General features: G+C 39.1%; 1 protein-coding gene across 21 annotated transcripts in view; it reads left to right on the top strand.

The window, feature by feature from the left end:
- ZBTB20 (zinc finger and BTB domain containing 20) overlaps positions 1-15,771 on the top strand; it is a 501,814-nt gene that overhangs the window by 342,726 nt on the left and 143,317 nt on the right. The window lies entirely within an intron of this gene.

The following is a 15,771-nucleotide window of genomic DNA, read 5'->3' as shown; positions in this document are numbered from 1 at the left end:
ATGCCTGTGAGGAGGGAAAATTTAGACATGGATCCTGCTGACGGAACTGTGAATCTCACAGGTCTTCTCTAATAGCAAGCAGAAGGGTCACTACATGGGTCTCAGAGTATGTACAAATATAGAAATATTTGTAAGAAAATAAACAAAAAGAAAGGAAGGAAACCAGATGGGACAACACTGTTTCTATGTTCCTGATCAGTGCATCATGATTATCTGAGCAATTATAATTTTAAGGAATATTTTTTTAATAGTCTGAGGTGCAGCAAAGTAGATTGCCACCAAGCAAAATTCTTTCTTCCAGTTCATAGAACAGGGGGGATCTGCATTCCCTGATTGGCCCAAATATCTTGAATTTTCTGTATTTTCTTACAGAAGTTTTTCCTTGTGATCTTCTTAGTACATACAGTAACCCATAGAAGAGACTTTCTAGCAGGTGGTTCAGACCATGCATCCTGTTAAAATCTGTACAACAGAATTGGGTCCTAATTTTTCAAGTGATCTTGTCTTCATGTGCATGGATCTCAGCTTTACTCGGGATGGGAAAGCAGGATAAAAGTTAAAGTTGTGTTCAGTCTTGGAACCTCAGAGCAAATGGTTTTGAAAGAAATGCAAGGCTGACTACCTGGTCTGGCAGTTGTACCTAGCTATGCAGGGGATCCCAGCTTGTGTTTATGGCCAGATTGACTGAAACAAAATACATGTTGCTTTTACAAAGGACAACAGCAGAGAAGAGCCTCCCCTTTTTTGAAAACGGACAGGCCCTAGGAAAAAAAATCTCCTCTACTCCTCCTCTATGGGAAACCCAGCTGCCATTGCTGACAATTTAGGATGAGAAAGAGGTAGACTCTGGGTGACTAAAGCAAAGGAAAGGAGGATCCACTAGAGAAAATTGTGGTAAAGGGGAAAAATTTTCAACTATACTTCATCCTGGTTAAGGCAGATGTATGAGGTAGAGGGAAGAATCTTTCAGGCTCGGAGATGGGCTTTAGAAGACCAGCCAGAAAAAAAGCACACCAAAAATAAGAAAGCAGAAGGCGTGGGTGGTTATGGGGATTAGTACTGACATATGGAGCCCATCAGCTTGAAGTTACATGTTTAAATCTGACCTAGGTCAATCATGCCCCAAAGTCATTGCTGTTGAGCTGCTGTTGGGTGGCCTCTGTGAAATGACTTAGGGGTCTGAGCCCAGTTTCTAGTGGCAGGTGTCCACATTACACAAACACATCTGTGTTAATTACCTCCCTATATCTGGCAAACTCACCCGAAAGACCAAGTACTAAAGGTTCATCATGGAGACTGAGCTATCTCATTTTATCATGGGTGGCCCTTCAGGGAAGGGGCTGAAGAACTTCAGAAAAGTATCATAGGAGAAGACAACACATTCCCTGCTCTGTCATTCAAGCCAGACCACAAATTTTCAAACCCCTTGGACCTGCAGATTTCACTGGTGCTGCGTTTACTCTTGAAGTCAGCAGAAAGTATTTCATAACTGGCTGCTTGCACGATGTTGAATATACATCATTTGGTTTCTACTTTCGGATCATAATAATATAAACAGGAAAACTACATTTTGAATTCATTAAGTTCTTCCTCCGCTGTTTATAAAAGATAAAAACTTCTCGCTCCTTTTTTTTTCTTAAGGATTGATTGGTGTCATGTACATATTCATTCACTTCTGTTTATGCAAGATAATAAGAGTATTAACATGGAGGTGGAATAATGGTGTTTATAGTTCCATCACCACTGTTTATATAAGATAAAAACAGTTTAAAAACCAGAAAAAGGAAAAATAGTGAGAGAACATTTGCTGTTATGTACATATATTATTTTTTCCCACTTCTATTTGTAAAGAATGTAAAAGAAAAAAAATGTATTGCAAGTTTAAGAGGAGTTGCTTCTGTTTATAATATTTCTGTGCTGTTTACCTAAGATAAATTAATTTAGAGTTGTTGTAATGAGCAGCTTGGAAGAAGAGAACTGGGGTGAACGAAGACCTGGTGGGGTTAAGTCTGATACTCTTAGTGCCTTGTAATCCTTTCCTTTATTAAGAAACATGAAAGATGCAGACTGAATCTTTCTAGTGGGAATACGATAGCACCGGTGAGGCTGGGGACACACGGCGCTGTCACGGCAGCCAATGCAGTGGCTACCAGAGGGCTTGGAGGCTTTCTCTGGCAGGAGCTCTCAGAACAGAAAGGACACTGCAACAGCCTGAAAAGATCTCATGAACGTTAAACCCCTTGGTATCATTGTCCATGGACTTAGTCCAATAATTGTGTGCCTGTATGACTCTGTTTTGTTCTGCTGCTTTGAAGTCTAATCCTAATTCCTTCAGGGAGAAAGGCTTGTAAAATATCTGCATTTCGGAGAGACAGGGAAATACTACCTTTGATGCAAGCCCTATTGTCAGTCCCGCTCAGTCCTTCTGAGTCACCCCTGCTCCTATCCTGTGCACGGGCATATTGACAGATGAGAGAAGCTGGCAGATGGGCATATTTCCTTGGGATGAGACTGATGCTCTGGTTCACAACCAGTGTCAACCAGAAAGGCCTCTTATGCTTAATAAAATAACAATTGTGTGGACATTAATGCATGCGCAGGCAAAAAGTCCAGGAGTATTTGCTTACTTTTCCAAATGAGTTTGCTGCAGATCCAGTCACACCCTTTGTGTGTTTGCTTTGGCCAAACATTCAAGCAGACAGGCTTGAAAAATCAGTTGTTGGTACACTTTCAGGTAAGGAACTATCAGCATCTCACTTTCACCCTGTAAGTGGTAAGTGCTGTGAGAGATGGCTTTTTGCACATGCTTCTCACCCGCCTTGTGCAGGTAAAGGAATCAGCCCAGGAGCTGGCTTGACCTTCTCCAAGTGGTGATGGACTAGCATAAGGAAAAACAGTGAGAGAAAATCTTAACTGTGTCCCTAACCAGGAAGCTATAGAGTACCAGTAAATTTAGAATTGCATAAAAAATGCTTTCTGTCTTCTAAAAGAAGTCACCATCTTCTGTAATTTCATAGTAGCATTTTTTTTCCTCTCTAATCCTGTGTGTACCTAACATCATAATGATGTCTTCATCTCTTCTTCCCGATTCTTACTTCACCCCAATAAATGTCTTTACAAGGCAGACCTTTTAAACACATGCATAAGTCCATTTCTGTTAAATGGATCCTGAAGTAAAGGTTGAATTTTAATTATATCCTTGAATCCCATTTCATTCACACATTTGAATTTAAGCATGAGTTTGAGAACATGGTTTGAGGGCTCAAGGTTTAACATTAATTCTGTCAGGATGCAAAACAGTGCTGTACATTAGTTGTGTCATGTGGTCAATTGCACTGCTTGATGCCACCTATGCACCCCTACTCCAAATATCAAGTACTTGAAGCACATTGCGTGTGCTTAGTGAGCAGCGTTGCCCAACGCAGATAAAAAAATAGGTTTTATTGGGGGAAAAAAATTGCAATCTACAGGTGGATTTTCCAAAGGCAGATAAGGGTATTAATTTGCCAGGTAAATGAATCCTTGAAAATTTCTCTCTACTAATTGCCAGCCCTTACTTTCCTTAGTGCTGACATGGATGCAAAAAGAAGGGATAGATCTGTCAGCAAGCTGAGAAACAGTTTAAAGGAACTTCAATCAAAAAGTTTTGTTTTTCAGATGAATATATTTTGTCATGGGTACAAAATGACATTTCCTGAAGTGAAGGCCATTGTCATCCCTATCCAGAGCATTCCAACATACAGTAATATGTGTCTTAATTATGGTGTTTCTGTGTCTAAAAAAAGCTCAGAAATTTCACTTTTCAGACTTGTATAATCAAGTTACTCCACCTTGCTATTAGACATGAATGGCAGTCAGTGCTCCAGGGAAGCCTGAAATTGAAAGAGCAGCAGGTGGGGAGCAGTGGGTCAGGATGGGTATGCATTTAGGAGAGCTGTGTGGGGAGTCCAGAAGTAGAATAGCGGGAAGTGCTGTAAATTGGATTGAACACATTGCTAGTGGACAGGGTGAAAGATTATACAGCATTTGTCTGTGTGACCGTAATGAGCTTTTTTCCCATAAAAGATTTGGGGAGAAAGTACTGTGTATGAATAGGGTCCCTTTAAGAAGCACTTTTAAAAGAGCTCATTTTCGATTCCAATCATGTATATGGCCCAGCAAGACTGTAGCCAGATGCTTGTAGATCTGAAGAAAACAGCCCAACCCTTTTCTTATCATCTACCAGAGATGACAGACTTTAAAAACTCAATAGCACTTTCGATAACTTCTAACAAGAACTGGGACTTGCCTGGCTCCATTTGTCTGGTCAAGGCTGTATTTCTGAAATTTATCCCATGGAGATTTTCAGCTGAACCTTACACTTAGTGTCTAAATTAATGATATTCCTTCCTTTTTGCCGCGACGAAAACGACTCTGCACTATGTACATTATCGTAAAGTTTTCATCATGGACACAATCTGTAAAAGGTTTTTCAGCTTCATCATTTTGACAAGCTGATTCCATTAAGCCCTTTCCAGTGATCATGTTTGTGTGGTGTACATGGGAGATGTTGTTTGCTCACATGGTTTTCCCTTCTTTGAAGCTAGGAAACAGTGATCATCTCTCTGGTTATATGTTATGTCTTTTTCCTGTCCCCAGGAAAACATATTTTTAGGGAACACAGTCTAACTCTCTTAGTAAATGAGTTTTCTCTGTGGTATAGTCCTTAACTTTTCTTTAAGGCTCTTTTAGGATAAAGACATGGTCTTAATTCTTAAAGTGTGTAGGTTGGTCTGTTGATAGGCTTGCATTAAAAAGCTCTGAACACATAAGACATTTCTCAGTATTTTTTGCTTTGAATAACAAAATTCTCTAATTTTTCTCAAATACATGGTTTACTCAAAATCCTCCAGTGAAGGTCACCACAGTCTGGTGATACCTCTGCCAGATACCTTGCACTATTGGAGATTTTAAAGGGGTCTGGACAGACACTGGTAGTTCTGATCCTGCCAGCTAGATGCTGGTGATTAAAACTGGAGCTGATAAATTATAAAGCTGATAATGAAAGAAAAGGATGCTTTATTTTAAAATGCATTCTCTCACAGTTTACTTTCTAAGTGAGTTATTTTAATATCAGTTTTTCACAATAAAGAAACCTAAAATTTTGTGGCTAAAGCAGATAGGAGCCTGGACGGGAATCAGATCCCACAAAACCTGTGTTTGTCTTTAAGGAATGCTTTTTATCTGCCTTTGCTAAAAATGAACATGGTGTAGCACTACTTCTTTATTTCACACTCAGTAAAGCCAGTAGAACATTTTATGCCAACCTCGGTGATGGGCACAGACACCAGACTTTCTGAGGTAATTATCAGTGCAGAATAGCATAAACCCAAAATAAACCCAAATAGCCTGCTTTAGCCTAAACCCAAAATCTATCTCAGTAGCCTTTCAAGGCTATTGAAGCTTCTCAGATTCACCAATTAATAATTTTAAGTGATTTGTTTGTTTGTTTGTTTTTCAACTGCAAACAATTTCACCTTCCTTCCTTGTCCAGGGCATTTCCAGATGCTCATATTTCTCAAGCTGACAGATTTCTGATCCCCAGACTGAATAGCTGTGCATCTCAGCTTCCCATGTTACATGAACTTTATCTCCCTTATTTAAAATAGCAAAAGCACTGTGTACATGAACAGACCATTGTCCTGGTTAGGTCGTTAAAGTTACTGTAATGCTGACTTTATTTTTTTGTAACAGTTCTGAACAAAATGTTTCCTTTGAAAGGTCTCAGACCTCTATCCTCCCAACTCCTAATCACAGTAATAGCCAACCTGAAAGAGTCATTAGTGAAGACTCAAACAATATTCTGTAACAAGTCAGCTATGAAGAAATTGATATCGTTTATCTCTCTGATTCATATTCATATGAAAATAATGGGTTGCAAAATGAAGGTAGCATTGCTCTCATGCTGTGCAGTATCCATTGGATCGGGATCTTTCCTCCCCCACCAACCCATCTCCCAAACTAACCCTGAGTATAACTCTGCAGTCACTTATGAGATAGGGTCCATCTATACAAGTGACATGTTCTTAGACTACAAAGCCATTTCATTGTATTTCTTCTTAAACTGGCTCACCTATAAACCTCTATTTGGTCATGGTAAGCTGTTGCATTTTTAGATAACTGGGAAAATGGTATAATTATTATATTAAATCCAACTCTTGAAGAGGGGTTTGCATTTCTGGACCAAATGGATGCAGTGAACTGTGTAAACTGAGTTTGGATGAGTTCTTGGAGTTGTTTGGCTTTGGTCTCATCTTTGTGAAATGGACACTTAGCTTTGCAGGAGAGCTGATAAGTAGCACAAACTATGTCTCACCAGTAAGAGACTGTAAAATCTTGGTGTCTGCTGTTTGGCTTCAGCAATCAAAAATATTTTCTTCACAGAGAGGAGCATGCAGGTGGCTTTTTAGGTTTCTGTGAGGATTTTTCTTCTCATTTGATGTGATACAGGTTCTAAACTGGGCATTAAAAAATGTAAATTCGTTTCATAGTTCTGCCTTAGTATTGATCAGCTTCAAGATCAGTTTAGCTTTTCTTCTTTTCTCTTTTCATTCCATAAATTGGGAATAAGGAAAATTACCCCTATAAAGCAAAAGGTGATGTTCAGCTCACTGGGGGTTTGTTTGGGTTTTTTTACAAATAAAACTCCTGAGATTATGTATATTGAATTCCAAAACTTTAAGTCGCATTAGTTGCTCTCTGGATGAGCTATATAGATATGGATAAGCTGTACTCTTTTAAGGAAGCTAGGAAGCTTGGAAAATCTGAGAAATAATTCAGTCTTCCCCAAAACATACCCCACAGTTCTGTTATAAGTATTATTTCTACTTGTTGACTGGGTCAGCAAATGAAATTACAAGGCTGAGATAGGTCAAAATGTTCAGGAGAGGAAATTCAGGACTGGAACAAGAGTGTCACTTCTAAACTAAGTCCTGCTAGAGAAGGTGCTAGGTACTTGCAGTGTGACTTCTTTTATATTATGGCTGACTTTTCCCTTCAATTACATATTGCAATAATTTGCTTCAATTGACTACTCTGTCTCATCCTCTATCTATATTATCAAATGGATACTCTAGTTAAGATAGAAGAGTTGTTGAAAAATTCCATCTAAGCTGCTCTGCTGTTGCACAACTCAAATTCCCTGCAGCATCTATTTGGTGGTGAGGGTCAGGGAGGGAGGCATATAAAAGTTAAACTGATTCAAGGATTCAAGAGGGGAGGTGGCTTGAATATATTGGCAGTAAAACCTAGAATTAGGAACAGGTTCCTATAAAACAACATCATGTTTGGTGATAAGAGGGATCAGATTCTGTGGTAAGAGACTGCATTCTTGACGCTTCATCCACTCATCTCCATATAAAAATACAATGAAAAGTTTGGTTGCCCTGAAACTCAGCATCACAGAAGTAACAGCGTGCTACAGAATACACTGTTCTTATACCAAATGTGAAATGGAGAGTATTATTCCCAGAAGCCATTTTAGTGGAGCTTTATAAGGTAGTTTTGATTTATTTTAATAGGCATAAAGTGAGAAGAAACAGATGAAAGATAAATTCCAAAGTATTGATTATGTCTTTGTAGGAAAAAACAGTTGATTCTCCTGGAAATCTCAGAAGAAACACATACTTAACCTGTCTTTGTAGATGGTGAGGGCTTAACACTGCATACAGATGTATAGCTGCATGACCCTGGTGACTTCAGTGTGTCTGCAGGGGTTTAAAGGCAAGTGAAATCTTTCTGTAATGCTTTTAGTCTTGTTCCATGTGTTGTGTACTCTCCCAAGAAAACAGCTCATGTTCGAAGCAGTACAAATTTTTTAAAATTGAGCACAAGCCATATGCTCTCTTATCTTTCAAGGATTTGCTGCTCTCATCTATGGTTAGATATTCCATATATCTTGTCAAGTCAAGATATTCCTATAGGTCTTCATAGATTCAGGTGGGATTTCTTTACCGAGAGGCAGTCAAGAAAACATCCTGACAAGCTTCTTTAAATGATTGTGGCAATGGATCTGACATGCTCACACTTTTCCGTAATGATCTTGCTGCCACTATGCTCCTGATTTAACAAACACCCTCATGGTCAAGCCCTAAACCATGCAGCTCTCACCAAAGAGAGCAAGCTGGATTTATCAAGTTCAGTGTAGCTCCAACCTAGGGCTTGCCAGCACTCTGCTCATATCCTTTGTGCCCCACCAGCCATGGATGAGGCAGACCCCCAGATCCCTGCACAGCCCTGCAGTCCCCTTGCAGCTCAGTGTTCCCGATCCAATTTAGCACTCTAGCCCAACCTGTTATCCAGATATTGCAGTACTTGTACACTCAGCCAGAGCCCTTTAGTTCTGCTCTGCAGTGCCATCAGGGGAAAATAATATATCAGAGTACTTATGTCCCAAATTGAATGTTAGTCAGATGTCTAAATGAAAGAAATATTATGGAAAGTAAGCACATCTCACTGTGGAAATAAATTACGTACAGTGAAGTGTCATGCCTCTTGGGACCATGTATGATCCAAAGACACCATTTAGAGAAGTGATCACACCACCACTGGATTTATCAGTTCATGATAAAGGAACATTAATACCCAGAAAGCAAATAATAATTAGCAATAGAAAGCTCCCAACCAGTAACTTAAACTCATTTTTCAGGGTCACTCCCTCACATTAGTAGCTTATTTGTATGTATCACTAGATTGTATAGCAATTATCTCCTTATTAATAACAACTTCACTAATTGCTATTATTAATAAAGATGCATTTAGTTCCTAGTACCTTGCTTTCTCAGTTTAAAACTTGGGTTACTCAAGTGTCATTTGCCTAAATAATTTAGTATTATTTGATTGTATGCGTGCAGTCCAGTTTTGGAAGTGCAGAATTCAGGGCAGGTACTTGAGAAGGTGTAGGGGAAAGGGACCATGCACTAGGACTGCAGACCTCCAAGCAGGGAAGCAAAGATGCTTCATTGCTTATCCACCTTGCAATAAGGAGAGCATGAGTTGATGTGGCTATGGTGTAACACAACAGATCCAACTTGTGAGCTGTCACTTCAACCACACTCCCTCAGAACAGAAAATTCACCTATAAGTATAATCAGAGCCAAGACATCATTTTGAAAGTCTGATCCTGAAAGGCAGCCAGAACCTTTAGGTATAGTTCAGTGGATGTGTTTTCTGTTTTCAACTGTTTAAGGTTTAAAAGCTGAGTTCTTAGTGCCAAGAGAAACCAACACAAAATATTTTATAAAATGAAAATGCCCAGATTGCTTCTGGACCATAAAGAGAACTCATCTGGTCAACAGCTGACTTCTCTTTTCCCTCTTTTGCAAGAGTGAACAGGGAACAGGCTGTATGCTGGGTGGGAACAATCCAGTCTTAATGCAATCATTATTTTTCCAGTGCCATCTTTGGTCCTTCACAGTCTCTTGATGGGAGCACACACAGCCACACAATGAGGGAGAAGAGGATCAGGAGCCTGGGAAGGCTTACAGACAGAAGCAGGCAGCAGCTACCACCAGAGCAGTGAAGCTGGCCAGCAGCATAGCCCCCTTGGGCAGTCAGAAAGGGGCATTAGGAGTTATTTTAGCAGTGGCTGCCCTTTCCCAGGTATTCTGTTCACAGAATTAGTCCCCTAGCAGTGAGCTCCTTGTCCAGGGTGGTGGTGGGCAGCAGGAGCAGGAGCAGGGCAGTGCTGTGGCTCTGGGAGGTGGTGCTGGGCAGCTCCTTCTGCCAGCGGGCTGAGCTGGAGGCTGCCAAAAAACGCCCTCGTTTCACTCATTGTAACAAATCCCTCAAAGATGTAGTCAGTGGTTAGTTACAGAAAGATAAAAGAAGTACTATTCCAGTCCATCTTTTAGGTCAAGATGCATGCTCAAAATGCTACATTTACATTATAAAACAAGAATATATTTAACCTTTCTTCCTCCTCACTTTTTGCTAGCTTTGCCCTTACCCTGAGCCCCTTAAAGCAGCTGCTGCTGAAGCTGTAATGTGCTGTTGCTTCCAGAGAACTCTTCTGCTCTTCTTTTAAAGATGTTTTCCTCCAAGGTGCTTTGTATAGAGACTTTTCTTGACTGAAGTTCTTCTTAGGGAGCAAGAGACCTCCAATGTATGTTAATTAGAGTTCAGTTTGTAGATGCAAGAGATTACTGTTCTTATTTCATCTGTCTCATTGTTTTACTGAGAACAGCTGTTAGGACTTATTTTGGGCTGAGTTACCTGTGGAATGAGTCAGCTTGATGTCTTTTTGAATTAGCTTACATATGCATGAAAGTCCAAATTTGGATTGGATTAATTTCTTTTGTCTTATCAAAACATACTATTCAGACTTCCTGGCAAGCAGAATGTGCTGAAAAATCTTTTCCATCAAGATTTTTCTTTTGTGTTTCCTAGTTGTGGGTCCATGGAGTTTTCTGGTTTATAAAAGCATTTTTATGTGTGTGCAATTGTAATGCTTATTTAAAGTCTGTTTTTCCCAGTCCATATATGTTAATTTGGAAAAGTTAAGGCTAAAATTATAGGCATTCTTAATTATAAAAGAAAATTTTAAAGTCTCCTTTTACTACCCTTAACAGCCCAAATTTAACAATGATATTAAATACACTACTGACATTAAATACACTAGTGAAAGAAAATGTAAACTTGAGCTGTGTCATAATTCCTTTGCAGTATGTATTAAGGGCGACAGCAAGGCATTCTGTCTTCAAATTTGAGAGAGGAAACAGGAGAAGAAACATTCTATTATCTTTGGTGGACTATAGCTTCTAAACAAACTATGTCTTTGGAAAGTGAGTGATGGAAATATTATCAATAAATTTGATTCAAAATTGTTGTCAAGTCATCACTGCATTCTTCACAGAACCACAGTTTGGCTGTTTATTTCATTAAAAAGAGCATATGCAGTGGTAGTTGAGTAGATTTTTTTTTCAAATTCTTTCATGATGCATGACAAAAATACATATATGTGTGGCAATGCATACAGACTTTTTAATTCTTTCTTGTGCATAGAAAAACTTCTTGTCCTTTACTAAAGACCATTTTATTTTGATTTTCCAGTATTGCCACCTAAGGGTTTATACATGGCCATATAAGTGCTCTCAAGCTGTGTTTGCAGTGTCCTCTCCCATATGAGCTTTCTCCTCCCTGTCTGATGTAAAACCATCTCCTCAGTTCAAACCTTTCCAAGCACTAGCTCGACTGAGTGATGTTCATTTCCTGTCTTCCTAAAAAGAGTAGCCAGCCCTTCTCCTCAGTCTTGTGTCAATGAAGGAGTCCATGAGGACAAAGGCTGGGCTGTGGAGCTTCCTCTTCTGGTGGGCACACAGAGGTGAAGAGGCAGAGCAAGAAAAGGAATGTTCCATGTTAGCCTTTTGCAAAGACTTGCTTGATTTCAAAAGAAGCAGGATTGGGCCCATGCACAGGTCGAGATCTGCTGAACTGCTTTTTCTTAGATGGGCCTGTGACACACTGCTGGTGTCATTATCGGTCCCCACGCAGACACCAATGTGCAATGAAGCCTGTTAATACAGGTCACTGAAACTCCAGATATTTTGACTGCTACAGAAGGTGGTCACTTCAAGTAGCATGAGCACAGGGAGAAAAAAAAAAGGGAGAACTTGAAGGTCATTTTCCTCTCTATGTTGCCACGTTGCTTTTCCTGATGTGGCCCCTTACCTCACGTGTGACATTTTGTGGCTAAGGTGTTGTCAAATTTCTGGTATGCTAACATAACATTTGACTGCCTTCCTCTGCATTCTTGTAATTAACTCCTAATATTAAAGCGGTTTCCATCTCGTGATTCCTCAGCAAGCTGATTGAAAGGCGATTTAATTGCACAGCCAAGAACCAAGAAACATGTGAGGTGATTGCTGGCTGTAGTAGCAAGTAATGTGAAGGTAATAAAAGGTATCACAAGGACTAAGATTTTGCTGGCCATTAGCAGAGGTGACTTCAAAAAGCAGATGATAATTAATATAGATTTCACTGAACCAAGTTTCCATCTGTTGCTAGTCACTGGATTTTGAGCTGCTCTCCTATTAAAGATTTGCATGTATGTTCCTGGATTCTCGATGGAAAGGACACTTAGGGGGAAAGGGTATAAATCAACAAGTAACTGTGTAACCTGCAGAAATATAAATCTATGTAGATTAATCCATGTTTCCTAAATTGCATACTAGATTGTAATTCAATCAAAGGGTAGGGGTCCTGTGACGTTTATGAACATTTATAGATGGTATGAGTGCTCAGATTAAATGTCAAACCTGGTATTGAGTTTAGAATCATGTATTATTGTTATTCATTAATATATAAAAACAACAATTATATCCACTAAAATCCTCAATTTAATTTTGCTGTAATCTGTCTCAGCTGTGTCAGAGATGCAGTGCAGTCTCTTTGCCCCCTCAGATAATTTAAAGGGCTCCACTGAATTTCAGCCCAGTCTGCTCTTTCCTCCAGAATGGCACTGGCTCCATTTGGCCCCCTTTGAACTGAGGAATTCTCTGGTAATTTTTTTTTCTTTCTCTTCCACTGGGATTAAATTTTAGTTTTCATACTGAGCAGGTGTAGAGCATCCAGAAGGGGAGGAGAGGCAAAACTGTGGATCTTAGATCCAGTTTACTGAGACTATTACACATGGTGATGCTGTACCCCTCACTGGCTCCATATCAGTAAAGGGTGAAAATGCTTTGAGGCAAAACAGTCATTTTAGGATTATCTAAATTTGTTGTTCGTCCTTCAAGCCTGTTCCTTCCCAGTCTGGGGCTAAAGGACTAACATTTCTCAACTGGCTGTGCTGCATTACATCAGAGAGATCCTAAATCACTTTGCAAAACTGGAGCAGAATCACTGTCCCAATTTACTGCTAAGAAGGCACTTGAAGCAGGTTAACTCAAGCCACTTAGTGAATAAAGTGTACGAAGCAACTGAATGCCCATTGCAGAAATGACTTTGGCAATGAAGATGTTAGTGCTGTTGAAAGGAAGCAATGCTTAAGCTAACAAAGGTAATATATTTCATCATGGTTTACAGCCAAAATTTTGCTGACTTTCAATGGACTTCAACATGAATGCCTCAGTCAGTTTGAAAATTGTAGTTAGCATCATACATCTATTATCTGCTTATATAATGTAACTCATACCATGGGTTTTCACCATCTTAACTTCCCATAAATAGAAATTCCTCAGTGTTTAGGAGCCTTATTAAACTCAGGGGGACTAGATTCCTAAATAGCCTTAACATATGGACCTTGCTTGTCTCTTAGTCTTTGTGATTTAAATGGAATTTATTCATGTAGCAAAGAAAAAGAAAAGGAGAAAAATCTAACAACAGTGAAGCAAGGACAGGTTTAAGATTAGCCCTTGGATGTTCTGTTCAATGGCCAAAACATCTTCCAAGTAATAATGATTAATTAACACTAGAAATTCAATCAAAAAAAAAAAAAAAACAAAAAAAAAAACCAAAAAAACCCCAAAAAAAACAGTAGATTCCATTTGTCTATTCCACCAAACAGAGCCATAGTGGGTTGAAAACAAGCGACATAATTAGAGACAGGTAACTATTCTGCTTATAACATGGAGACGTGGGGAAAATGGTCAGATTTCTTCAACTTCATTTTCTTATGTTGTTATATAATAATATGTCTTGAAGAAATCTACTGTGTTAATCTAATGTAATTAGGTTAAATGTCTCTAGTGGCCAACAGTGCCATATGATAAGAAGTTTCACCCCAGCATTTTAATGGTTTGGGTTCTGCTCATGGTTTCAATTAAGTCAGCATAATTGCACAAGGCAGTGAGAACAGGATTTGGCCCATTTCTTTCCCTCATACATGTTCTGCAGTTATCTAACCTGGAATGAATCATAGACACATCTTGTTTTTCCAATATTTTACAGGGAAAGTTTTGTTTTCATATATTTTCTTTTGAACAAAACTGATAATCAAGTGTCCAGACCAGGTGCAATAATTTTTAAAAGTACCGTGTTTCAGTTCTGGTGATTTTGCCGCATTCGAGTTTGCAGCTTCTAATATATTGTGCCTGTCTATAATTACCCTACAGTTTTAATTAGGCAGGACAATCTTGTTAATTTCTTAGAGCAAATTTATTGGTAATAATTGTGTAAGTCATTACTCAGCACCTCCATAATCTCAGGCTATAATTTGTAGAATTCTTTGGCATCCATGTTGTCAAAATTGCTTGATTCTTTCCCTTAAGAGACCTTGTTTTATGTTGCTTATAACAGAGCCAAAGTCTAACCTCAGCCTAAAATTTTCCATTCTGTGTTTTTTTTTTTTTGTTTGTTTGTTTTTTTTTTCTCTATACTGGATGCATACCACATTTTTTTTTTCTTTTTCTTTTTCTTTTTCTTTTTCTTTTTCTTTTTCTTTTTCTTTTTCTTTTTCTTTTTCTTTTTCTTTTTCTTTTTCTTTTTCTTTTTCTTTTTCTTTTTCTTTTTCTTTTTCTTTTTCTTTTTCTTTTTCTTTTTCTTAACTCTGGGACTCCAAGGCACATTCTTTGGCTCAGACCTCTTTTCTCAGGTTCTTTCCTGGTTTGTAGCTCACTGTCCCATCTGCCCAACTATTAATATTACACAACTACCAGCCTCTAACAGTGCTTTACTGTCATCTATTACAGATGAGTCCACAGACTTCCATTGTTAAGTCTTCAGGAGAAATGTGAGAGGAAAATAAGGGGTACGTGCTTAGGAAAGGAGATTTTTTTCCACCAGGAGAACTTCCCTGTTACAGTTCATTAGAATAATGGATTCTTGAAACCAAGATAGTGACCTTCTCTTCACCAGCTTGATCTTGCCCTTCCTTTCATTTTATTTCAGCTTTTAAGTCTGTGCAGAATCCATCCTGTCTTCTGTCTCATGCAAATCTTCCTTACATGTGGGAGCAGTCAGCTCCTTTAAAGAGAAATTTTTTGTTAAAAGGGCCTCTCTGGGTGGCCTGTCCAAAAAATGCTGTAAGCATCTTGTTTCCTGCCCTGCAGTTTTTAGGGTTGTCTGTGCTCTTTGCTGTATTTCCTCCACCTCCCATGCAAGCCAAGCAGTGGATTTGTACAAATACTTTCTCTCACATTCTACTCTACCAGGACCATAATTCCCACAAATAGTAGCTACAACTCTGAACAGATTTTCTGCCTGCCTTCCCTCTCTCTCTCTCTCAATCTCTCTCTCTCTCTCTCTCTCTCTCTCTCTCCTGTGACAGCTCCTCTCTTTCCCATCACTCTCTTAACTCAGGTTTATATTTCTCTGAGTTTTTTTAATTGCTTTGAGGATTGACAGAGCTAATCTCGCCCTGTAACTAGATAGGAAGCAGAAGTTGAGGGCCATGTCTTAAGTGCTGAAGTACACCACGTGGATCCCATGGTTGTTTTCCACTGTGCTCCTGGTCCCCTGATAGCAATCTTCTGGAGAGCACTGTCTGGCCTGACTACCCAATTTTTTTTTTCAGTTTGGCAAAGGGAAGGGGAGACAGGACTGATTTGTAGTATTTGAACATTTGGGGAGCATCTGCCTTTGTTTTCTGTGTCCAACAGGAGTGTGTCTTGTTACAATTCAGAGCATCAGGCTTTGATTAATTTTGTTTATTGCTTCATCCCAGGTTATTATGTTTTGGAAATAAATATGGAAATAAATATGTTGGCAGTAAAGCTTAGATACTCCATAGTAGACCTGTAGTCTACCAGAAGTTTGCAAACCTTTAGCCATTCCACTTTTGTGCAGTCGTTTTTT

The sequence above is a fragment of the Taeniopygia guttata genome, chromosome 1, assembly GCF_048771995.1.
Source record: "Taeniopygia guttata chromosome 1, bTaeGut7.mat, whole genome shotgun sequence".
In the NCBI taxonomy this organism is placed as follows: Eukaryota; Metazoa; Chordata; class Aves; order Passeriformes; family Estrildidae; genus Taeniopygia; species Taeniopygia guttata.
Note: the sequence above shows the minus strand (reverse complement) of the source record. Positions and strands in the feature narration are given on the sequence as shown.